The sequence below is a fragment of the Gavia stellata genome, chromosome 17 (genome assembly GCF_030936135.1).
Source record: "Gavia stellata isolate bGavSte3 chromosome 17, bGavSte3.hap2, whole genome shotgun sequence".
Classification (NCBI taxonomy): Eukaryota; Metazoa; Chordata; class Aves; order Gaviiformes; family Gaviidae; genus Gavia; species Gavia stellata.
Genome location: NC_082610.1, coordinates 20,306,062 through 20,331,137, shown reverse-complemented (window position 1 = coordinate 20,331,137; position 25,076 = coordinate 20,306,062). Strand labels below are relative to the sequence as shown.

At 51.6% G+C, this 25,076-nt stretch overlaps 1 protein-coding gene across 3 annotated transcripts in view; it reads left to right on the top strand.

Annotated features, from left to right (window-relative positions):
- Window positions 1–4,669: 4,669 nt before the first annotated feature.
- Window positions 4,670–25,076, top strand: part of CD151 (CD151 molecule (Raph blood group)) — a 37,620-nt gene continuing 17,213 nt past the window's right edge. The window contains exons 1-2 of one of the 3 annotated variants that reach the window (XM_059825940.1): window positions 4,670–4,697; window positions 20,569–20,688. The gene's annotated coding sequence lies outside the window, so the exon portion shown is untranslated. Of the gene's footprint in view, window positions 4,698–5,628; window positions 5,678–10,075; window positions 10,104–20,568; window positions 20,689–25,076 lie in introns of those variants that run through there. The other 2 variants (XM_059825939.1, XM_059825941.1) reach the window with 2 other exon arrangements.

Sequence of the window (25,076 nt, the reverse complement as noted above, 5' to 3'; positions counted from 1 at the left end):
AGGCCATTTCCTCTTGTCCTATCACTTGAGAGAAGAGACCAACACCCACCTCTCTACAACCCCCTTTCAGGCAGTTGCAGAGAGCGATGAGGTCTCCCCTCAGCCTCCTCTTCTCCAGACTGAACAACCCCAGCTCCCTCAGCCGCTCCTCATCACACTTGTGCTCCAGACCCCTCACCAGCTCCATCGCCCTTCTCTGGACACGCTCCAGCACCTCAATGTCCTTCTTGGAGTGAGGGGCCCAAAACTGAACACAGCATTCGAGGTGTGGCCTCACCAGCGCTGAGTACAGGGGCACGATCCCCTCCCTACTCCTGCTGCCCACACCATTTCTGACACAGGCCAGGATGCCGTTGGCCTTCTTGGCCACCTGGGCACACCGCTGGCTCATCTTCAGCCGGCTGTTGACCAACACCCCCAGGTCCTTTTCCGCCAGGCAGCTTTCCAGCCACTCGTCCCCAAGCCTGTAGCGTTGCCTGGGGTTGTTGTGACCCAAGTGCAGGACCCGGCACTTGGCCTTGTTGAACCTCACACAGTTGGCCTGGGCCCATCCATCCAGCCTGTCCAGATCCCTCTGCAGAGCCTTCCTACCCTCCAGCAGATCAACACTCCCACCCATGGAAACAGAAAAGAGGAGTTCAATCTGCTAACGTGGTCTGAACGCACACCTCCCACACTGTGTACAGAGCACGTGAAAGACAAAGGCGTGAAATACAGCTGACACACAAATACGGGCTGGTCTATGTTTTACCTTCATCAGTGTTATCATATTGCGACAGCAACAACTACCATGTGGCTTTTTAATGTACAACCTTAAGCATGTTTTCTTAGCGTGCAAACAGAGTACAGGCAATAAAGAAATGCTGTCTTACAAATGCTTGTGTTGAGAGATTGTTTTCAGGTGCTGCAGGAGATTCAGCCTCCCTTGTTCAGCCACCGGTTGTAGAGTGACGTCCCCTTCTCGCTGCTCAGGGAGTGCGGAGAAGCCCATCCCCTACGGTGGTACAAACAGGAGGTTTGTAAGTAGTAAGCGAGTTGATCAGGAACCCATGATTTGGGGGCAGTACAGGAGCAATTCATCTCCAGTCTTATTTTTTTTCTCTAAAGCAGCCAGAGTCTGGCTGATCAGGGAAGGCAGAGCAGGGAGGTGAAGAAGAGAAGATGCTTCCCCAATGTCTGGGAGCAGAGTAGTGCTTTCAGAGGGGGCATGTTCTCACCTTGTACCTATATTTGTATTACTAAACATTTATTTTAATAATGTCCCAATTCACCAAGAGTTAGGAATTTGGTTGGTTTTAATCCTCATGCCCTGGCGTGGCTCCAACTGGTATGTTTGTGCATTACAGAACTAATCTCTCTGCAGCTTTGACCAAAGAACTGATTACTCATTTCCCCTGCTCTAAATTGATAGCAGAGGAAGCAGTTCACTGTAACGTCTTTTTTTAGTGGGAACAGAGTGGACTTTTGTTTCAACCATGACAAAGTGGCACAGGGTTTGAGCAGGTTGCGGTTCCGCAACAGGGGTGGGTTTTATTACTGGATGGTCCTTTGTTGTCTCTTTGCACGATATTTAAACGTCCCATTGGAAGACCCAGACGCTTACAGTCTAGAAGGGCATGTTGTTCATTTTCAGACCTTTCTGATCCCAGAGCCAAACTAGTCCAGACTGTCCCCAAAATTCCTAATTTTACTACACCGCCTCTGTTTTTGTCAGAACCTCTCCTGCCTCTAAATGGAAGCCCTGGGACTGCAGCATAAATTAAATAATGGGGATATTCTGAGGTGGTATGAGATGAGGGAGGATGCAAAATAGACTCTGCCCGGGGGCTTATTCCTGCGCCGTATCGGCTGCAGTCTCTTAGCGGACAGGTGAATTTTTGCACATAATATGTAAGGCATTTTGGAATTGCATCACAAGAAAGTACTTTTCTTACAGCCTAGGAAGCCTATCCTGGGCACATGCAAGAGTGCAGCTGAGTATACAATCAGATCCAGGGGCAAAGGTAAAAACCCCAGCTCCTCTGATAAGCAGCCACAGCCCCACAAAGCTCCGCACGCAGGCAAAGGGACCCCACTCTGCCTTGCGTTTGCCTTGTCTCTTCCGCGTTAATATGCTAAGGATAAGCATAACGGGATTAGCCTGACAGCATCCCTTTGAAAAGCCAAAACGGGGCTGAAGAGAGAGCATTAAGCCACAGCGTTAAGTTTAAAGGTTTCCGACAGAACAAATGCAGGAATTGCAAAGGTTTGGGATGTTGCTTTTCTTCTACCTTCTTTATTCCAGCAGCCTGAGCTCCAAGGGATGGTTTCCATTTACACACATTCAATCAGTTCCCGCTACGGGGATCACGCAGTCTCTCACGCATTATCTTCTGTCCTGTCACCTTCTTCTGTTCGTGTCTTTTCACGCTCTTTTCACTTGTTAATTGCTTAGTACATATATATATCGACCAAGTACTTAAGCTCCAAGCATAAATGTATCTCATAGCTCATGCTGTACACTTTTAAATGCTCTATTTGGAAATCTCCTGCTCAGCGCCAGTAGATCCACACTCCTGCAGTTCAGAGCTTCGTTAGCTCTTTGAGTGACCGTCAGCCTGCTCGTTACTTATCTGGCTGTTTATGAGTCACGCAGAAATTTCGGTTGGCGCAGCTGGAGTAATCTAGCTCCAGACTCTTCAGGCCTGCGAGGCATGCTTTATATGCATATCAAGCCACGTGGCTTAATAAGGCCCTGAGCCTGCGAACACGAGCGTAGCCACGCGCTTCTTCTGAAATGACTAGTCTGCAGGAGACCTGACCAGGCAAAACGAAGTTTTCCAAGGTAAACATGTATCTCCAGCAAATATGAGGATCGGGGTGCGGGGGGTCCTGTGGCATAGCTCACTTTTACTGCAGGCTTTCCCAAGCACCCGACTGCCGCGCGGGCAGCAGTTGTACCCAATCGTGCCCGTTCTGACCCAAATCTGCCGGGGCGGGAGGTTACGCTCTTTCCTCTTTCTACATGGAACCTACAGCCGCAGGAAGAAGGCAGTGGCCGCCGAGGAGGGCTGGGGTCTGGCGTAGGGGCCGGCGTCTCTTTCGTTGCCTCCTGGCTCTGCCACGCACCCCCTGCGAGAAACCTCTCGGTGCGTAGGTGTGCGCTGGTCCCTGTTCAGTCCCTCGGCTCTCCGGGGGCTCTGAGCCGAAGCTGAGGAAGGATTGCCGTGGGCTGAGGAGAGAGGAGCTGGTTTACTCCTTGGGAAGGGTGAAGCGATTTTTGCGTTGGGCACGTGGTGAGGTCAACTGTCACAGCTGAGGCAGACACCGGCCTTCTCCCTCCCTCCCTCCCTGCTCGGGTCTCCTCTCTTCCCACCCCTAAAAAACGGTGCCAGGGGAGCGGGTGAGGGCCCTTCTCCCCAGACCAGCCTGTGCGCGGGGCCGTCGCTCGGCGCAGGGGCCTTCGGGCTGAAGTTGAAGTGAGGTAACGGAAGGAGGAGGCCTGTATCAGAAATGGTGTGGGCAGCGGGAGTAGGGAGGTGATGGTGCCCCTGTACTCGGCGCTGGTGAGGCCGCACCTCGAATGCTGTGTTCAGTTTTGGGCCCCTCACTCCAAGAAGGACATTGAGGTGCTGGAGCGTGTCCAGAGAAGGGCGACGAAGCTGGTGAGGGGTCTGGAGCACAAGTCTGATGAGGAGGGGCTGAGGGAGCTGGGGTTGTTCAGTCTGGAGAAGAGGAGGCTGAGGGGAGACCTCATCGCTCTCTGCAACTACCTGAAAGGGGGTTGTGGTGAGGTGGGTGTTGGTCTCTTCTCCCGAGTGACAAGTGATAGGACAAGAGGAAATGGCCTCAAGTTGCACCAGGGGAGGTTTAGGCTGGATATTAGGAAAAATGTCTTCACTGAGAGAGTGGTGAAGCACTGGAAGAGGCTGCCCAGGGAGGTGGTGGGGTCACCATCCCTGGAGGTATTCAAGGAGCGTGTGGATGTGGCATTGTGGGATGTGGCTTGATGGGGACGGTGCTGTGTGGTGTTGGGTGGGTTGGTGGTTTTTTTTGGTTTTTTTTTTTTTTTTTAGGTTGGACTTGATGCTCTTACAGGTCTTTTCCAACCGTTGTGATTCTGTGATTCTGTGATTCTGTGAAGGTGCCACTCTGGGCTTGGTCGTGATTTACGGGATGTTTCATGGAAAACTCTTTAACCAGCAGCTCTGACGCCTTTAAAAAAAAAAAAAAAGACGAGAAAGAAGCTCAAGCTCGAGTGTGCCGTAACGTGCTGCCTGCGGCAACGGCAGCGCCGGCGTGAGGCCCAGCCGGAGAGAGCCGGGGGCCGCTGCTCCCGCCCGTGCGCTCGGCCAGGCTTGGGCAGCACCGGCAGCGCCACGCGCCCCGCCACCGCGCCGCGGGCACCGCCGAGCCCTCGGCCCTGGCAAACCGCCGGACTTCGGGGCGGTTTGGGCGGCAGGAAACGAGCGGCGGGGCCGGGGCCGCGCCGGGCGTGAGGGCCCGGGCGCCGGAGGGAGGCGCCCCCCCCCCGACGAGGCACCGCCCCGCGGGGTCGGGGCGGCGGCACTCCGCGGGGCGTCCCGGGCTGGGCCGGGCCGGGCCGCCCTCCCGCCCTCCCTCGGCGGGTGCCTTCCCTCCCTCGGCGGGTGCCTTCCCTCCCTCAGAGCGCGGCAGGTCGGGGCGTGAGGCGGCGCGGCGCGGCTGGCTGCGGAGGGGTGAGGCGGGGCGCCCCCGAAATGGCGGCCGCCCGGGGAGTGCGCGGGGAAGCGGGGTGGGAGAAGGGGCTGGGGGCGGCGTGGGGAGGCCGGGGCGACGGCGGGTGCCGGCTGCAGCAGCCCCTGACAGCCCGGCCCGGGAGAGGGGAGGCGAGGCCAGGCCAGGCGGTGCCCCCGGGCGCCGTTTGTTGCCGCTGGGGTCCGCTCCCTGCCGCGGGCGGTGGGCCCGGGGCCGGCCCGGCTGTGGGGCACCTGGCCGCCGTCACCGAGGGCCAGCCCTCTTGCAGCACTGCTTTGCTTCCCCGTCAGCGCCCGGTGGCATTGTACAGCTTCGCAGGGGCTTGGCTGTTGCATTTTCTTTTCTTAAAAAGTGTTTTAACCTGTCGCGGGGCCGGGTGGCAGGAGCTCTGCGTAGTCTGTGCGTTAGGAAAGGTGTCCTGGATGCTGCCGTACTCCTGTGAAATGATATTTATCTCCCTCTGCCTTTTCAATTAAGTCTCCCTGTTGTACAAAGAAGACTTGGCCTTTACACTGGGCTTGTAGGACCCTTGGAGGCGGAGGCAGGGGAGAGCGAGCCCTGGTTTACCCCAAAATCCAGGCAATGTTCTGCTTCTTGCATTTTCTGGACGCTGAATCAGATGGGAAGCTGATGGCGATGGGTTATTGTTGCACCGTGCTGTTGTTGCCATAAGGACTCCTTCCCAGTAGCCTCCGCTTTGTGTCATCTCATGAAGAATGTAAACTGCTGTAAATTAAAAAAAATCCTGACTTTTCCTGAGGGCATCTTTAATCGACCTGTTGGCAGTAGCCTGTTGAATTTTAGCAATGACGTATCTTTATTTCAGGCCACTCTGTAGCACCCCTGAAATGATGCTGCTTCACCCCCCTCGCCCCCCTGCAGCGCTTCCTGGCGTGCTCTGAGAGTTCAACACGGTGTCTGCCACAACGCGGGTTGGTTACAACGGCATCACCCATCAGAGGTAATGCCCAGTGGTGGCCATTTTGTTGAAACAGTTTTGAAACGAGTCCCTTTTGCCAAAACGCGTTCCCTTTGCCACCTGCGAGGCCATTGCCTAGGTTCTTAGGGAACCTTTCGGTGTGATGGGATATCTGCCGCCTGGTATTGTTGAGGCTGAAGAGCCTCTTTGTGTGTCATCAGTTGAAGGTCCATCCCAGTCCTCCAGCGCGACTCTCGCTGCTACCGAAGATGACTGCCTGTGATGGAGAGAGCAGAGCGTCTGTCTCTTCTGAGCTGTCGCTGAGCTCAGTGGAAACCAGAAGAGTCGATGCAAAAGTTTCGGTGTGTTTAGATTCTCTGAAGGAGGTTGTGCGCCTAGGACAGGCAGTTCCTGAGCTGCAAATTGTTGGAAGCTGGGCGATGTTTGGGGCAGCACCCTTATGCTTTACCTGAGGCATCTGGTGACAGGTCCCCGTCAAAGGCATAGTGCTGGCTTGCGTAGGTGGGTCCGGGCTCTGGTTTGCTACAGCTGCTCGTGGGTGCCAGTACTTTGAGTGAGATGTCCCTGCTGAAAGCTTGGGTTGTGAGTTGGGGGAGTTGGCAGCTTTTGAGCTCCTCCATGTAACTATCCTGAGATCCCATCCTTGCTCTGTAGTTTCCGGATGATGTTCCTGACCTGGACACCTTTCTGTCCATATGCTGTATTTCTGCAAAAAGCATGTTTTATTCCAAACTATCACATATATTGATTGGCCTGTGGCTTTTTTAAAATAATGGCTTACCTTCTTGGAGGAGTCCTTCTGCAGTGGAGGAGAATGACTCCCCCAGTTGCCTGGTAAAAATCCTGGCAGTCCCTGCTGTACGTTGACTCCAGTAAACAATAAGAATGTGCCTTTTCCATGTGCTTGAGATACTGTCCCATGTAATGACATCTTGTTTTACGCTGGAGTCTGAGGTGGTGAGTCTGTCCTGCGGTACGTTTCGTGGGAGCTTAGCAGCCAAGGTTTCTTTCTCCTGTCTCAAGGCAGGGGTGTTAAAGGAGGGTTTGTTCTTAGTGCAGAGAGCAGAGCACTAAGAGGAACTTTGACAGCCCAGTTGGGGCTGTGGCTCTCCTTCTCTTGGGTCTAATCCAAAAGCCATCTTCTGAGTAAGCAGGGAATACCAACCCAAGAAGATTTTTCTCCAGTGCTTTAGCTTCTCAGCCCCCTTGTGCAGAAGGGAAGTCTCATGCCAGTTTGGAGGCAGGCAGGGCTTTGAGGCTTCTCTTCAGGTACGGTAAGGCACACACAGCCCAAATCTTGGCTCTGCGAAGGATATTTTCAGTGCAGCCTCTGAAAGTTTGTGTCGATGGGTGTGAGAGATTCTTCAGCAAGGGGGTGGAAGAAAGCTGCTTGTATTCCCTTGTCAAGCAAAAATGCTAGGTGGGAGTGGCTGATGGAGTGCTATCTATCCCTGTTAGGAAGTTTCCAGCAGGCGTATTATGTTATTCCCAGCTAATAAAAGTTGTAGCAGAACTCTAGCTGTTCCCATTGCACATACACAGACCAGGCAACAACACCCTTGCTTTTGGAACAGCTCTGAAGGGATTGACTGGTGAGCTGTGTCTCCTCTAGCTGGGTCATCCCACAGGCAAAGTCACTCATTGCTTCTACAAAGTTTGGCTTCTGCTTTGAGGATTGTGTTGGGCTTCTTGTTATATGTAGGAGGAAAATACGTTTTTACATGTATTTGTACATGTAACATCTCTATCACCAGGTATACTTGTATGTGGCAAACTGTCCTGTCTGACATTTCCAGGTGATTTGGTCACTTATAAAGCAATCGTGCTATCCCTCTCTTTTTCTCGTGCCTTCTGTTTAAGACAGAAGCTTAGAAAGATAAAAGGTGGATGGACTGACTCTGAAAAACAAAAAGGGGGAGCTTTGCTTTTTCATGTCCCAGTCTACTACTACTATCCCCGGTGGCCTCGTCAGTCTTGTTCTTGAAACCTCCTGAGAAGATGTCTCCTACTCCCCACCTCTATTCTCCACTTTTGGGCTCAACGCTGGGTTATCTCCAGCTCTCCCCGAGTGTGCGCACCAGCAGCTGAGGTCATGGAAAGCCTGAGGGAGGGTGACTCCTGGAAAATACAGCTCATCTCAGCTTCGCTGGCTGCAAGGAATAGAAACCTTCGTCTCCCCGGTTATTTAAAAACCTTCAAGATCCTGAAGGTGAAGACCAGGTCGCCTTCCGTCTCACTTGCTCATCCTTTTGTTCAGATCCTGAATGTGGTTTTCCTTTTGCCACAGCAAAGCCAGAATGAAATGAACAGTCACAGAATCATTAAGGTTGGAAAAGACCTGTAAGATCATCAAGTCCAACCACCAACCCAACCCCACCATGCCCACTAAACCATGTCCCACAGTGCCACGTCCACACGTTCCTTGAACACCTCAAACAGCGTCACTGTTTGTAAAATCGCCCCCATTTCCCATTCTCTTTTGCACATGCGTTTTGGCAGAGCTTTCCCCCAGGATGGTGCCCATCTTCCCTGTCTGTGAGAAATGTGCTTTTCCCTGCCACCCCATGCCTGAAGCCGGGGCATGACGGGAGAACTGAGAAACGGCAGAGCTGCAGGATGGAGATGAGGTGTTTTGTCAGTTCTGCGGAGAGCACCTCGTACCATCCCTCCCCATGGCAGGAAACCCGTTGGCTGCCAGGCGCTCTCGGCAAGGATCAGCACTGCTGATGGGCTCCTCTCTCACCAGTGCTCTGCTCCGTCCCGCCCGCCAGACTCCTCTGCTTGTGACCTCAACAGCCTGGCCTCCCGGGGCATGAATTCAGTCGGTCCTATTAGTCCTGCGTCCTGGCTGCTGCACGGTAATACAACTCTCAGCGGTGTTCAGTCTGGAGAAGAGGAGGCTGAGGGGAGACCTTCTCGCTCTCTACAACTACCTGAAAGGGGGTTGTGGTGAGGTGGGTGTTGGTCTCTTCTCCCAAGTGACAAGCGATAGGACAAGAAGAAATGGCCTCAAGTTGTCCCAGGGGAGGTTTAGGCTGGATATTGGGAACAATTTCCTTACTGAGGGAGTGGTGAAGTGTTGGAAGAGGCTGCCCAGGGAAGTGGTGGAGTCACCATCCCTGGAGGTGTTCAAGGAACGTGTGGACGTGGCACTGCGGGACATGGTTTAGTGGGCATGGAGGGATTGGTTGATGGTTGGACTTGATGATCTTACAGGTCTTTTCCAACCTTAGTGATTTTCTGATTCTGTGCTATGTTGCGCTCCTGATATTGCATGGCAGAATAAGAGGTGTGTTGTGGGGTCTGGGCCGCATTCTGGTACGCCCGTCTCAGTCCCTGTTTCTGACTGAAGTTCCTCTTGCTGGTCGGGTGGTTACGGCTCTCTGGTCCGAGCTGGAAAAGTGCGGTACAGCGCGGTAGGTGCATTTCAGGCAGTAGTGAAATGAGCTTGATGCTGGGCTGAAAGTGTGGCTGGCTCCTTAGAAGGGTGTAAGCGTAAATAGCTGCCAGCTGGGGTCTTCAGGAAGTTATTGATATTGGTATATCTATCTATCTATCTATATATTTGTGTGTTATGTATGTATATTTGTGTGTATTTCATGCATAGTTTTGATGCTAGCAGTGCTGGACACTAGTGGAGGCAGGATACTGGTTTAGTGGGATAAGGAAGGACGTCAGGAATTATGTTCTGCGGAGGTTAACGGAGCATCCTCGGCAACTGTTTGAATTCATCGGGGCGTTGACCCACAGCCGCTGTCTGTAGGGTACAGGCAGCTGAATGCAGTTTTCATCGTGCGATGAGTTGCACAGTGTGTATTGCTGGCATCCACGTAGGCGGCCGCGGAGTCGCTTTTTCTGCCTGCTGAGCGTGTGTGTAAGAGGTGAGTGCGTCCCAGTGAGGGAGCGCGGAGGATGTGGGATGTGGCACGGCCTCTGAAGAGAGGTGGAAATGAGACGTGTGGGAGGTGTGAGAGGGGATGTTGCTCAGACCCACGGGTTGTTCCTGGCAGCAGTAATGAGACTTCGTAAGGAAAAACCGAGCCAGAAGTAGGTGACATAAAACGTTTGGCATTGACCGTTGTTTCTTATCTATTGCTGGTACCGGATCTGAATGCCAAAGGAGCAAAGTTCACTTTTCCAACCCAGGTTCTCTTTCCTTTTATAGGAAAGAAAACAGAGCAGCTGGGAGCTGGTTTTAAACAGAGCAGCGGGGAGCTGGGGCAGTGGAAAGAGCTGTGAGGCTATCTAAGTGCCCGTGCTTCGGTGGAGTTTGTCCCTGTAGCTGCAAAGTGGAAGGTGCACGCTCCTAAGAAGCTGTGGAGTTGGGCTGAAATCCGCAGCCTGTTTCCCAGATATCTTTGCCACCATAGGAGAAGGACAGGTTGAGAGGAACAAACACCTTCTGGAGCTGCTGTGGGAGAAAGATCTGGCTGTGCTGGACAAATGGGTAAGGTGAAAGCACGTCTGATACCTTGCCCTGGATCATTTCTGCCCCGACGGGGGAGAAGTGGACGGGAGAAGGACCAAGCGGATAATTACTATTTTGCACTCCTGATACTGCATGGCAGAATAAGAGATAGGTTGTGGGCTCTGGGCCACGTTTGGTGTGACCATGTTTCTGACCTAAGTTCCTCTTGCTGGTCGGGTGGTTACAGCTCTCTGGTCTGAGCTGGGAAAGTGCGGTACAGCACAGTGGGTGCATTTCAGGCAGTAGTGAAATGAGCTTGACACGGGTCTGAAGGCGTAGCCAGCTCCTACAGAAGGATGTAAGCATGAGTAGCTGCTAGTGGGGGCAGGATACTGGTCTGGTGGGAGAAGGAGAGGCAGTCAGGAATTATACTCTGTGGAGGTTAACGGAGGCATCCTTGCAGCTCTTTTGATACAAGAGTATGACTTACCAGCGTAGCTGGAGTATGAACAACGGGTTCTTTGGCTCCTTCGCCGATGAGATCCAGTTAAAACTGGGACCAAGAGTGATCCTTGGCAGCTCTTTCGATACAAAAGTACAACTTAGCAGCGTAGCTGGAGTACGAACAACGGGTTCTTTGGCTCCTTCGCCGATGAGATCCAGTTAAAACTGGCACCAAGAGTGGTTTGAGGTAGGAATTTCTGGGGGAGAGGTTTCTGTTTTGTGTGAAACGGATCATGTTTTCAGCCTCGCTGACCTGTTATCCGCCAGAGCAACAGCCGCGATGCCTGCGTGGTTGTGTTTTCAGGGAGCGCTCTAATTCTCAGTGACCACCACACTGCAACAATAAAGAAAATAAGGGGGAAGGATGGTTTTAGTCTAATTTATACACTAACAGAGCCAGCTGGCGGATGCCAGCCATGCTGGCATTTCTGGCACGCCAGCCAGTGAGCGGGACTTCTGGAGTGCCAGCTGAGGCAGGCGTGAGTCACGACTTGTGAATGTCAGTATTTCTTCCTAGCTTTGGTGGAATCCAGAAGGGAGGAATTCATGTCCCATATCTCCCCCCCCACATTGCCCTGGAAACAGAGGTGATTTGTTATGTTTCTCCGTGATCGCTGTAAGCTGCATGCAGAGCTCCCAGGGAGGTGGTGCGGACCTGCGTGTGCAGTCGCGAGCGTAGAAGCCGGGCACACGGACGCGTGCGTGGCAGGCGCCCTCGGAGCAGCCAGCTCTGGAGCAAGAAGGGGTCTCGGGTGTTCGTGTCGAGTGCTGTGCGTCTGGGAAAGCGTTGGGCTTCGTGCTTGTGGGTTCGGCTGTTGTAGCATAGAAGGGATGAGTCCAGTCCTGTGTGGAAGTACAACTTGCTGAGGAGTTGAGCGGCCAGCGAGCTGGAAGCTGTGGTTAGTTGCAGATCCCCTCTTGCTGTATGGAGTAGCCCTCTCCCATCTTTGTGGCGGGCTTGGCTCGGGTGAGAGCTCTGCCAGAGGTGGGATGAGAGATTTGATGTGGTCTCCAGTTTACCTTGTCCGCTCGGAGGGCTTTTGGTGGGACAAATTTCCTGTTATTGGGAGGACCTCTTTCTGTATTTGGGGAGGGGGAACCATCAGGCGGGTTTCTGCGCCTTTGAGTCCCCGTTTGCTGTTTTTTTCACCCTCCTGAGCGGGGAACGGGTACAAGCGTCCCGCTGAGCTCCTGTGCTGTGTGTGGGGAATGAGGCTGCGCTCAGCCTCCGAGATGGGCTCTGGAGAGCGTAACAAAGCCTGCTCCGTCCATTGTGCGCTCCCCAGGGCTTATCGCCGGTGCGTGCAGTGTGTCCTCAGACCGGAAAAAAAGGGAATTTAAACCAATGTGCTTACACCCGGAAAAAAATCCTGGTTGCCCACTTCTCTGGGCTGTTTGCCCTCCGAGTTGATCAGGCTCTGGGGAAGCGTGGAACCTGACTCACAGCTGTGCTGTGAGAAGTCTGGAGGGAGGGAAGAGTAGACACAGTTGCAGAGGAAAATCTCTGCTTTCACTGGTGTCATGAGCTTTACTTTGGCTGCATCCATCTCCATGTGGAAGAGAACCCCCTGGTAGAAAAAAGGGGTTTTATTGTTTGCTACTTCATCAGGAATTTTAACAAGTTTCTAGGGAAAAAAAGAAGGGAGGGGGAAGCCAGCTTAGATGAGAGCAGTGAGAATATCCAAATTATTGTAGTTATATCAATGTAATTCTTATCAACAGCGTATTTACAAGTGTGGAAGTGGGAAGCCGGTTTCCCTGGCTACAAAGGACGTAACTGTTGCAGATCAGCAATATCTTCCCAATTTTTGACATTGACAACCGTGTCTGGCCAGCCCAGGTCCGCTCTCCCTGCATCACCCTGGCCAAATAGTCTTTTTTGTTTTCCTGTGTCCGTGCACACAACAGTGGTTATCAAGTCAGATGCGGCTGCTGTGCACGCGTATACCACTGCAGTGAGGATTTTCCGAGTGGCTGGAAGGTGGCCCTGATGCCAGAGCGGTCAGTGCTAGAACACCCCTTCATCTGTGGTCAGTAATAGGAGGATTATTTTCCGTGCCGGAATTGCCCTGGTTACTTCCAGCATGAATTTTAGAGTTTTATCTAAAGTCTTCAAAAGCAAGAAGCGACATTTGTTTTCTGGGTTCCTCTCTCCCTTGATATCCTAGAGGGACCTCGTTTTCGCAGTGGGCTCTTAGTACCGAAACTCAGGTCAAAGTGAAGGTAGTTACTCGGTTTCTTCGGAAGCTTTTGGCCGTGTTGTTCCTGGATTTTCTCCGGGTATTTTTTGCTTTTAATGTTTAAGGACTTACTGAGCGTCTTAACCTACAAGTGAACCGTTTTGTGGACTGCTTTCCCCCTCCTGCTCACTGATGGCATGGAGTGCATTGAGAGATAGATCATGAGTCTGCCTAATGCCGGATGTTTGCCATGTTCCTGTCTCTTACAGGCCATGGAAAATGCTCTGCTGCTTTCTGCTGAGCTCAGAGAAGTAGTTTGAACAGTGAGTATGTGCCAGTAACATTTGGAGAGACTCCCAAGGGAGGAAAGTATGTGGTTTCTCCCATCTCCTGAAGCCTTCTTGAGTCTTCCTGATATTTGAGGGTTAGTCCGAGGATGTCCCAGAGTTGTAGAACAGACTACTTTTAGCCTTTAAAATTTTAACCTTTGAAATAGTGGGAGGTCAGATGAGATGATGTGGTCCCTCTTGACTTGAAAATCGACCTCCAAGGTGTGTGTGGGGGGGAAGGATTAAGTTTCAAACTCCTTTTAGGCTTTCCTTTAATGAAGCTTGTTCATATAGTGCTAGGGTAGCCTGAGGGTGGGTTGGTGGAGAAATGCCCTTCAGGATTTCTCAGCTTCATTTGAAGTCCAGCCGGTTTGTGCTGGCATCTGTTAGAGCAACCCTTTTCCAGTTACTTATTCCTGCCAGCTCTAAATGAAGTGGATGATGTGCTGAGACAGACTTGCCAAAGTTTCTCTACTGATTACAGCTCTGTACCCATCGTGGAGAGCTGCCCTTTGCCTGTGCGTTTACTTGAAGCGACGGAGAGGACCCGAGCGAGCCCAGCCTGTGCGAGCAGGTCCGTATACAGACCGGTGGAGCGAGGTTTTTCAGGGACGTGGTTGATGGCTTGGGGCTGGGGGATTTCTTTAGAGCCTGTTGGCCTCTGCTCTGGGGTCAGGGACTTCTTTTTTTCTCTTTTCCCCTGCCCCCAGCCGTGGCGAAGAGCCAGCAAGTAATTGCCTTGAGGAGAGCCCTTGCCTCCCAGTTACTTATTCACATGCTGGTGCCTCCCTGTCAAGTTTGCGAGCTGGTCTAAAAACAGCTGCGTAAATGCTTTTGGTGGAGTCATTAAAACCTGCCGCACAAGAGCGAGGCGGAAGGGGGAGGAATGGTTTATTTTTGGCTGGGGGTTGTTTAATTTTACTGGAAGAATGGTCCTTTTCAAGGTGGCCTCAAGCAGCATGGCTTGAGCATTGTTTCCAGCATTACTCCTGTAGCAACAGGAGAGAGACAGCTCCTATGGACTGGACTTACAGCTTCGGGAAATGAAATGTCATTTAATTTGCCCTTGACTGCGTTTGATATTTGATCTGACTCTAGTAAAAGTGTTTTTAGTTCTGGAGAGGAATATAACTCCTCAGAGCGTTCAATGATCACTCCAAAACACGCCCGGAGACATGGACGTTGGGGATATATAAAGGACTGATGGTCAGAAGAGACTTCTTGGCTATTCATGGCGCTGCTGTTAGCAAAGTGGCTAATTCCAGGTGCGAGAGTGTTCCTGCATGAGTTGGCTGTCCTGGGTAGGAAGGGAGGCTCCTGAAGATGTCACCGGTATCTCTCTAGCTGCCGTGCTGAGGTGAGAGCTGCTGTCACCCTGTTCTGCGGCTGCACGATGTTCTCTTTTTCTGTCGGCGCACTGGGGCTCTGCGGAGTGCCTTGCCCCATTCCTGGGACCGCAGGTACCAGCTCCATCGCCGACGCGCTGAGAGGTTTTCTATGGCGCGGCTGGCACCAGTCCTGAGCTAATCAGCAGCAGTGCTGAAGCGATGAGACCATTAACCTTCATTTCCACTGTCAAATCCCTTCTCAGCTGCTTTTAAAATATGATCTTTGTGGAGTTGAAACTGAGGCAGGCTGCCTGGGAGAGATCTGTGAGCTGACTCCAGAGGCTTTTGCTTTGCTCGTTTACACCGCAGAAAGTACGAACGGGAACAGCCTCCTCAAAGCAAAACAGCATTTGTACAAAAGCTAAAACTGGTGCCAGCTTTTTGTGCATTTCTTGCTTTGTGCTCTCTGCAGTCAGGTGTCTCAGACACGGGCAGGGCAGCGCTAACAAATAGCTTGAAAACTTTGGGTTTTACAGCTTTGTGTTCTGCAATGGTCTTCCAGAGGACAGGACAGCTCAGCGATGGATGTTGAGATGTGAGGAGAGCGAATCCACCCCTTCTCTCTGCTGGGAGAGTCACTTGATCCCTCCGCGCTCATATTATAACGTGCTACCTTTTTTCCTTTGTTGGGATGCTTTGAGGAGGCAAAGGGTCTTTCAGGCGGTGAGATTATAGGACGTTGTGTTATTGAGAGGCTAGAAATGTACCCCGTGACGATGCACCAGCTGCCTGCCCTGTCTTCCAAAAACTCCTTTGCGTATTTTTGACAGTGGGATTTCGAGTCCCACCGTTCGTTCGTGACCTTGGTGAGGTGAAGATGATGGCTTGCCATGGGATATGCACCTGATACTGTGGGTAGGTAGAAAATCTACTGGCTTTTAGCTAGTCACCTTGTCACTGCAGAGATTTGCAGGGAATGAAACTGGAAGCACCTCTGCAATGAGACTGCAGCCAAATCTGGAGTGACTGTGCGCTAGCTACAACACAGCGCATGTTCTTAGGTTGGTCTTTGCCCTGAGCTCAAACCACCGTGTAAAAACCCAGCTATTTGTACAGAGTGAACAAATGGTTGTCATCGCTGCGTTATTTGGAGAGCGCTTTGAATTCATGTACAGAATTGCCTGAATAGGCTTTGTGGGGGCTGGGAGGGTTTTTATCCTCCCAGGATTTTTAGTGCTTGCTGGCTTGGTCCTCGTACTGCCACGGCTACAGGGCAGGGAGGTTTTGTGAGCGCTCCCTGAAAACACCGAGAACCCAGTGGCTTCGCTTCTGAGAGCTGAGCTGAAAAGGAATGTAATGAATAGGAAGGGATCAGGCGGAAAGCTGATTCTGCACAAACTGTTCTGTTTAGAAATGTGGTTTGATGCTACTGGTAAGTTCTCCAGTGCAGACAAAGCCCTGCTTTTAAAAAAAAAAAAACTCAAACAAAAAAATCCCTCACAAACCCCACAATGCCCATGAACAGAGTTGGGAAAACAGAATTTAAAATACCAATAGCAGGCTGCAGTGAAGAGTTTGTCTTCTCTGTTGACTAACCCTGACCTATCTGAACTATCGTTCCTGGTCGTGGCAAACCCTCATTGCTACGAGCTCTCTGCAAACACCCACCAGGCACTGATTTCTGGTGCTTCGAGTGAGAGAAAAGAGACGGTTATTGTTCCTCTCCTCAGTTCAATGACTAGTGAAGTGGTTCCTGTGTATAAATAGCGTAAAGTGCTTCGGGATCCTTCAGGATAAAGGAGGCCTTATGAGATACAAGAGGATGTTGTTTGACGCGGAAGGAGTTCCCGCTGGTCGCGCAGGGTGTGCTGGTCTCTGGCCTGCCTTCCAGCTCCCGATGGGGACTGGCTGCTTGGAAGGGCCGTTTGCTTCCCTGGTCACCCGCTCCTGGGAGCAGCAGACGGGGGCTTTCTGCTCTCAGGATGTGGCTGGCTGGGTATGTTTTGTTAGGACCAGAAAGCCCTATGAAGGGGTTTTTGTTTGCTTCGTAGTGGAACAGCGCTAGAGCACAGACACACGCAGTCCCGGGCACGCTCGATCGCTCTTTCTTTCTGTCTCACGCTTTCTTTTTCTTAATGGTTGTGAAATTGGTTTTACGCTAAGGTCCCTTTTCTCCTCAAGGATCCCAAAGCCAGCCGTTACCGCGCCCAGGTTTGACTAACCCCCTCATAAAACACTTAATTCGCAGGCATGTGTGTGGCACTGAACGTGTAAATCCTTGCTGAGTTTGAAATTTATGCTCATTGTTATTTATGCTTCAGTAAGTCCCTCCCCTGAGCAGTAAACAGTCTCAAAAAGATGAGCAGAAGGACTAAGTGCTCTCCTGAGGGACAGCTCTTGTCTCGAAGAGCGGGCGGTTCCTCAGCTGTATTAGGCACACAATTCCTTGCTGGATACCCGACTCTCATCAAAATTAGCAGGAGTTAAGGGTCTACATCGCTCTTGAGGGGTCTGCAGCAGCTCGAGACAGGGTAGAAGAAAGGAGGGATGTGGCAAGCATCCCGCGGGGTGACAGCAGGACTGTGATGCGCCTGTGGAGGTGATACCTAGACCAGAGGGTGTTGAGGTGAGATCCTCCCAAACTCCCAGGATGGGATCTTGCTTATCCTCTCTAAGGATGCTCTCCCAGCTGAGAGGTAGGGCCAAGCAGGGTCTGCCAAAGACGGCTAAGAGATCTTACTTCTTGTTGAATGTAGGTGGCTTTCCAAATTGTCTCCACCTCTCCCAGAACTTCTGTGCACATTCCCGGTAGGAGCGGGTGATGTGGCTGGAAAATGTTGCTTTGTATTCCTCACTTCTCAGCAGCCCCTGACGGGCTCGGGGGGAGATCCTTTTGCGCTAGGTACCGTGCAGTCAAGGAAGATGACTCCATGCCCTCAGGAGCACGTAATCGGTTTAGACAACAGGCAGACGGAGAGAAGGCGGTTTCCAAGCTGTGGTCTGGGGAATCTCCTTCAGCAGTGTCACATGAGTTCAGCTTCCATGTGAAGGGTCAGGGAGGAGAGTTTTGGACCAAAATCTGTTCCGTGTGCCTGCCCCGCACACAAGTATAACTGACAGTTGCTGAGAAGGAGCTTCTTTGCCTCACTGGCTGTCTGGCTCGTGTTTTGCCTTCTCCCCAGCCCTGGAGGCACAAGTACTTTGACTTTCCAGCACGTTCCAACATGCTGAGATGGAAAGCAAAGCGTTCAGCTTTGCATCCTGGGTCAGCATTCAGCTTCGCATCCTGGTTGGGTTTCTCTCGGGTGGGAGCAGCACGAAGCAGATGGATAAATGGCAGGGCAGAAGGGCTGCTCGAGGAGAGTTTGGGCTCAGCCTCAGGTCTGAGGATGCTTCAGAGCTATTGCTTGCTTTGCAGGTAACCCTGCCTGTGCCTTCCCTCCTCTCCCCGGTTCCTCAGAAAGCTCCCTTGTCTAATCTTTACTTCAATTAATGATTCCAGGACGTCGTTTGGGCTGCTTCGCAGTGGCTCGAGTGCTGGGATTTCCACTGTTTCTCTCAAGGGATGTTTTTGTGGTCTAGAGGCTACGTAGTAATGTGAATCAACAAGTTCCTAGCGCCTACCAGAGCATTCGTTTTCACAGGGAACAGAAGCAGGGGTAATCCAAGCTGATTATAAATGAAGGTGTGTCGCCCATACTATGCTAGGTAAAGACCTGCAGGAACCTCCCCTTGAAGATAATAGGAAGTTAAAATGGTTACGAATTGTGCTACATTTGATCCGCTAATAAAAAGTAACTTTTTTCTCTTCCCGGGTGGTTTGCAAACACTCCATTATCCCACCCAGGCAAGTCAGGAAGTATTACTGCTTCCATATCCCGATACGGGCAATAGATAAGAGTTTAAGCCTTAGGCTGTGAAGTAAGTTAGTGTCAGGGTGCAGATCAAAGGACCATTAATTCAGTATCCAAACAGACAGGTTAGGGAGGAAGAATTGTTGTTCTCTTCCCCTCTCCATCCTGCTGCCTGCAATGCCAACGGAAACAGACTTCAGGGAGAATCGAACCTGCCTGCTGTGGGATGAGGGTGAGATGGCTGAGGACACAGCAGTACAAACGCTTGCAAAAGGTTTGAGACCCTCTACCTTGGAAAAGCAGGGGATGGAGGGGATGCTAGAGGCCATTTTCCAGTACAGCAGCCTGGCTGCCTCCACAGAACTGACAAGCCACGGGACGACACGCCAAGGTTAGAAGGATGGGGTGCTAGCGAGGGCCCTCAGCCTCTTGCTCTGAGATCTGCTGGGTACGCTGGAGCACACCTGAAGTCTTACAATGTCCAGATGGAGATGAGTGACAAGTGGTGGCCCTCAGGGGTCTGTATTGGGACCAGTACTGTTTAATATCTTCATCAATGACATGGACAGTGGGATCGAGCACACCCTCAGCCAGTTTGCAGATGCCACCAAGCCGGGTGGTGCAGTTGACACGCTCGAGGGATGAGATGCCATTCAGAGGGACCTGGACAAGCTCTAAAAGTGGGCCCATGTGAACCTCATGAGGTTCAACAAGGCCATGTGCAAGGTCCGTCCTGCACCTGGGTTGGGGCAACCCCTGGTATCAACACAGGCTGGGGGTGAAGGGATTGAGAGCCCTGTGGGGAAGGACTTGGGGGTACTGGTGGATGAAAAGCTTGACATGAGCTGGCAACGTGCGCTCGCAGCCCAGAAAGCCAACTGTATCCTGGGCTGCATCAAAAGCAGTGTGACCAGCAGGTCGAGGGAGGGGATTCTGCCCCTCTGCTCTGCTCTGGTGAGACCCCACCTGCAGTACTGCGTCCAGCTCTGGGGTCCTCAGCACAGGAAAGACACGGACCTGTTGGAGTGGGTCCAGAGGAGGCCACAAAAATCATCAGAGGGATGGGACACCTCTGCTGTGAGGACAGGCTGAGAGAGTTGGGGTTGTTCAGCCTGGAGAAGAGAAGGCTCTGGGGAGACCTTATTGTGGCCTTTTAATACTTAAAAGGGGCTTATAAGAAGGATGGGGACAGACTTTTTAGGAGGGCCTGTAGCGATAGACAAGGGGAAATGGTTTTAAACTAAAAGAGGGTAGATTCAGACTAGATAGAAGGAAGACATTTTTTACGCTGAGGGTGGTGAAGCACTGGAAGAGGTTGCCCAGAGAGGTGGTAGATGCCCCATCCCTGGTGAAACCTTGAAAGTCAGGTTGGACGGGGCTCTGAGCAACCTGATCTAGTTGAAGATATCCCTGCTCATTGCAGGGGGGTTGGACTAGATGACCTTTAAAGGTCTCTTCCTACCCAAACCATTCTATGATAAATGTCGTAAGGTTGTAGAGAAATAACTCCTGTTAAGTTTGAAGGCATCTTCCTGTGGCTTCTCGCTTATCTGAGGGAGGTACTGTGCATTTACACTGGGAGATGGAAGCCTTGCTCAAGGAGGGCTGGCAGTGGCGGATGAATTCAGGGGAGCTGTTTTCCAGCAGAGCCTGCTGTGCTGCTTAGGACCTGTGTCTTGATTATGCTTCAGCAGGTATAGAGGCTGAAGAAAACAGTGACTTCCTAGCGTGCTTTTTCTCTGCAGGGGCCCTGCTCTGGTTCGTGCTCTATACCCTGGGGCTCGTAAGCCCCGGGAGCAGAGGATGGATGTACACAATGAGTTCTGGTACTGTCTGCCCACCTCTTTCCTCTTCCCGGCAGTTCCCGTGGGAGTGCTAGGAGCAATGATCACTTCAAGGCACTAACGCCAGCTAGGGCTTCACATCGCGCAGAAGGGTCTTCTTCCTGAGCTTTCTCAGGGAGTTTCTTTTGGGACTTTTGCACCGGAATAAGCTGTCGTCATGGTGTGTACACAGCCTTGACAGAAACGAGAGCAGCATTTACAGGATGCAGCAGTGAATGTAAACCTGTTCGGACAGCTTCCTACCATCAGAAGGTCTTTGCACTCCTCACTGCCGCAGTTTGGCTCTCCCCCGTTATCCAGCGCACACTTTATAGTTTAATCAAATGCATTTGTAAGGTGTATTCTAAAATCATGTGCTCTTTATTAAAAGGAGGACTTGATGGCAAAGCATATTATCAAATATTGATTCCCAGAGTAATCTTTGACATAGTTCATGATTCTCTACATCTCTCTTTTCTTTTTCAGCTTTCTGCTTTCCTGAAGCCAGCAGAGGACCAGAGCCAGCGAGAAGAGAAGGGGTGGAAGAAAGCACTTGAGGAGGACTGAACATTTGCCTGGTGCTGTGAGCTGCTTCGGCAGTGAAAGGTCAGTGTCAAGACTGTTGACCTGTTGGCTATCGGTTTGGGGTGGATAATGGCACTCGGTAGTTGTGTAAATCGGAGCTCTTCACCTGCAAGCTTTAGAGTTCCTTTCCTGGAAAAGATTTACTTAATGACTTCTGGCTGCTTTCTGGGCAGTGTGAGAGGCGCTGGCAAGTTGATAAGCAGCTGGAGACCTTTTCTGATGATGTTCAGTGGGGTAGGTAAAGCGGCGGTGGTAATGTTTCCATCTTACAGAGGGGGAACTTAGAGAGGTCGTACTTTCAAAGGTTGGAGTTTAGCCTTGCTGGAGAATGAGGTCTTCAGTCAGTTTGCTGAAGATAATAGGTTATTGGCCCACGCCCGCCTTGCACATACCAAGGGGAGGACGTCTGCTTTGTTTGCTAAGAGCTGCCTCAGGGCCGGGGTTATCTGGCCCAGCTCAGATAGACTCCAGCGTAGCCGAACCTTGCTCTCCAGGCCAGCAGCGGGCCCGCTGGGTGCCCGCGGTGGCTGCATTGGCAGGGGACTGACGGTGTTGGACTTGCGGCCCTTTGGGAGCCGCACTTGCACAGCAGCGTAGGTGCAGCGGGATTTCCTGCAGCGAGTCTTTCTGGTGTGTGTTGGCAAAGATGTTGCAAGTTATCTAACTTCTGGCATACGAGTTATCTATGACATAGACGTCACTGATGCATTGCATACTAATTTTCTTGCTCTCATTCAAAAATCAATACTTAAAAATAATGACGCTTTTAATGGCCTGGGAGCTATTTCATTTGTTTTGGCGTTGTTTCTTCCCCATCCATCAGACGCTGCTTTAGGGCAGGTTGTGCAGAAAAAGCCTGCAGGCCTGGCTTTCTTTGCTGTTTAATTAACTACTCTTACTGTGCAAGTTGAGGCAAATGTACCAAGCAACGTCTGTGATGACTAAATGAATGTCTCGCCAGCAGGAGTGTGTGTGTGTGCATACCACGTGCTTTCTGAGCTGGGATGTGGGTGTGTGCCTGTATGTGCCTTTGGGCCTGCAAATAAAAATACCGTGGTCTGGGATAACCAGAGCAAGTCCTGCCATTGAGATTTTAGGTGGCTCAGCACGACAAAACAGCTGTTTGTGCAGTAGTTGTGTTCCCAGGTGCTCAGCACCCGGAACTGGAGCCAAACTGTTCAACTTCTGGTGCGTTCCTGTTGTCTGGTTTGTCCCGAGGGTTCAGTCTTAGTAGGATGAGAGCCCAAGAAGATCAGGCCATGGAATGGTTTCACTTTTGAAGTGACCCCTGCCTTGCCTGGCAGTCATGCACTGTGTGTTCTTACCCAGCTGGGAGGTTGTGGCTTGCAGTCAGATGGGGCAGGATGAGCTCACTCTGGTTTTCTTTTTTCTTTTTTTTGAGATGTTTGTATAGGTTTGTCATCCTTTCCTTGCTCTTCGTGTAGGTGCTTCACTATTACTCCATTCTGTAGGACTTCATTGCTAGCATCTCGCAATCTCTGATGTATTTGAGCCAGCATGCCTCGTAAATGGTTGCCAAAATCGCTTTACCAGACAGTCCTCATTATACATATGGATTTTACTAACCCCAAAAGAGGTTGTTCCAGTTCACTGGCCAAAGTAGCCTATACTGGCAAGAGCACTTTTGAGGCAGTGAGATTGTGGTGTTGTAGGGCTTCTGCCAACACACCAGTCCCCTGGAGCCTGTCGTGCCTCTCAGCTGGCATTCCTCTGTCAGCAGGGGTTCTTACTGCAAATCCTTACAGCATCACTGGGTTTAGAGAAAGATGAGGGTCCTGTGCTGAGGAGGAAGAGAAGAGGCAAGGGACAGACTGAGAGACTTGCCCAAGGCCATGCACAAAGGCTGTGTCAGAGTGGAGAATTGGATTCAAGCTGTTCAACTCCCAGTTTCTTGAATTCATCTTCAAACTGTTACTCCTCCCTTTCACGTGCACGTTCTGTCGCACTGAGTTTGTCCTTGTTTTTTCCTCCCATCTTTGTGCATTTTGTTCGAGTTAGAGCATTATTACTCCTTGGGACTTACATTGCAGTGTGTGGGCATAGTAGGAACCTCTTGTTGATTTCTGGCGAGTTACATAAAAATACCTCTCTTCCTCCTATGACTAAATTTCACAGCCTGTATCCCATGATTGCTTGCTTAAATTTAACTTGCTGATGAAGCTACAGTCTGTTGGACTGGACCAAGTGAACTTCATTATGGAAGCGCTTTTGGTCTTCTAACCAATTTTTCAATTAGCGAAGCGGCTTCCCGTTATGAACCTCATGTCTGATTAGTATGTTTTTATGCATTTGTAAATACACCCGTGTGGCATAGCTCGCCATTTTCTGTCCACTGGAGAGCTCGTTCGTAATTATTGGTGTGATTCAGAATAGACCTTCGCCTCGGTGTTCCCCCTGTACTCGGCACTGGTGAGGCCGCACCTCGAATCCTGTGTTCAGTTTTGAACTCCCCTCACTCCAAGAAGGACATTGAGGTGCTGGAGCGTGTCCAGAGAAGGGCGACGGAGCTGGTGAGGGGTCTGGAGCACAAGTCTGATGAGGAGCGGCTGAGGGAGCTGGGGTTGTTCAGTCTGGAGAAGAGGAGGCTGAGGGGAGACCTCATCGCTCTCTGCAACTGCCTGAAAGGGGGTTGTGGTGAGGTGTGTGTTGGTCTCTTCTCCCATGTGACAAGTGATAGGACAAGAGGAAATGGCCTCAAGTTGCGCCAGAGGAGGTTCAGGCTGGATATTAGGAAAAATTTCTTCACTGAGAGAGTGGTGAAGCACTGGAAGAGGCTGCCCAGGGCGGTGGTGGAGTCACCATCCCTGGAGGTGTTCAAGGAAGGTGTGGACGTGGCAATCTGGGACATGGTTGAGTGGGCATGGTGGGGTTGGGTTGATGGTTGGACTTGATGATCTTACAGGTCTTTTCCAACCTTAGTGATTCTGTGATTCTGTGAAAATAGAATATAACTGTGTGTGTTAATTAATGTTGCTGCTTCTTGTCTGGTTTCAAGAGTGATTCGTGTCACTTCTGAGGGTCTGTTATAAAGATGACTGAAGCCAAGAGACTCTAGCCATGTCACTGAATTCAGGATGAGGCCCCCTGCGTTCATCCCGGTGCTGTGGCCCAGATCAACACCTCTGTGCTTTTCGGGACCACGGGGCTCAGAGCCCGAAGTCACCCTTAGGCTGTGAGGCACTGTGGCTCACCTCTCCTCTGCCTGGGCTCTCTGGGAAGGGCATTTCCCCGGTGTCTCCCGCCCTCGCTTGCTTTCCTGAAGACCAGCGTAGCTCCCTAAAGCCTGACCCAGTCTTTGCGGGCGACAGGAGGCCACAGGCCACCCTGTGTGAGGCAAGGAGCACAAACATGACTTCCAAAAAGAGGGTCTGGAGAGAGCTGCCTTTCCCTGAATAGCTCGCTGGGTGAGTCATTAAGCATGCAGAGGCAGCCAGTGCCATCAGCTCTGCTCCTGGCTAGGAAGGATAGATCAAACAGGAGACAGCCCTGATTGCTTTCTGATTCATGGCCTGCCATCCCTGTGTGAATCACTGTGCTTTATAAACCCGCAGCTGTTCCCTGCCAGACAGATCCTCTCCTCCCAGCAGTGAAGCCGAGCCGCCTGAAAGGCCTGTGCACGGCGCTCGGTGGAGCAGGACCTGCAGTCTCCAGGGGAATTTCAGACTGTCCATCATCTGAGCGCAAGTACGGTCTGAGCTGTGTGTCTGCCCAGTCCTCACCCAGAACAAGGTGCAGCTCTGTCTGGGATTTCTGAGCTCTCAGATCAGGAGGGATAAAAGTTAGCATCCCTCACTAGGGCCCAGCACCTGCTCTATGGTGATACGTGGAAATACCCGTAGTGGCTTTTTTTTTTTTGGCAGGGGACATACTTTGAGGGGAAGGGGGGGATTTACGTTCCTGAAATCCTCTGGAGCAAGAGGGGAACTGGGCCAAGGAGCCAGCCCAAGGACGGTAAGCATTGTTACCGTCCTCTGGCTATCAGTGATACGAACGAGGGTCAGTCTCGGTGCATTTTCCTCTATGTACGGCCCTGATGTTAGAAGGGATGGGCAAAAAGCCCAGCGCAGCCCTTAGAGCCTTGTTACTGGAGGGCATCTCTTGGGTCTGGGCTGAGGTACCTGGTTTGGGTTGTGCAGGCGTGTGTGGCTGTGGGAGCCTGCCTCGCTGCTGCCATTCCTGTTCTGCGGCTAAATGAAGCCTCTGGGAGCTGTAAATCTGTCACCCTCCGTGAACATTGCATTTACGGGGCGTCTTCTCATTGAGAATTTACAAGTCTGTTCAGTGCATACGGTACTACCAGCATCCATTCCTCCCCACTGCCCCGGGCCTTTTTGTGCTGCAACAGGGTAATTAATCTGAGCATTGCTGGAGGTTCTGATCTCTTCTGA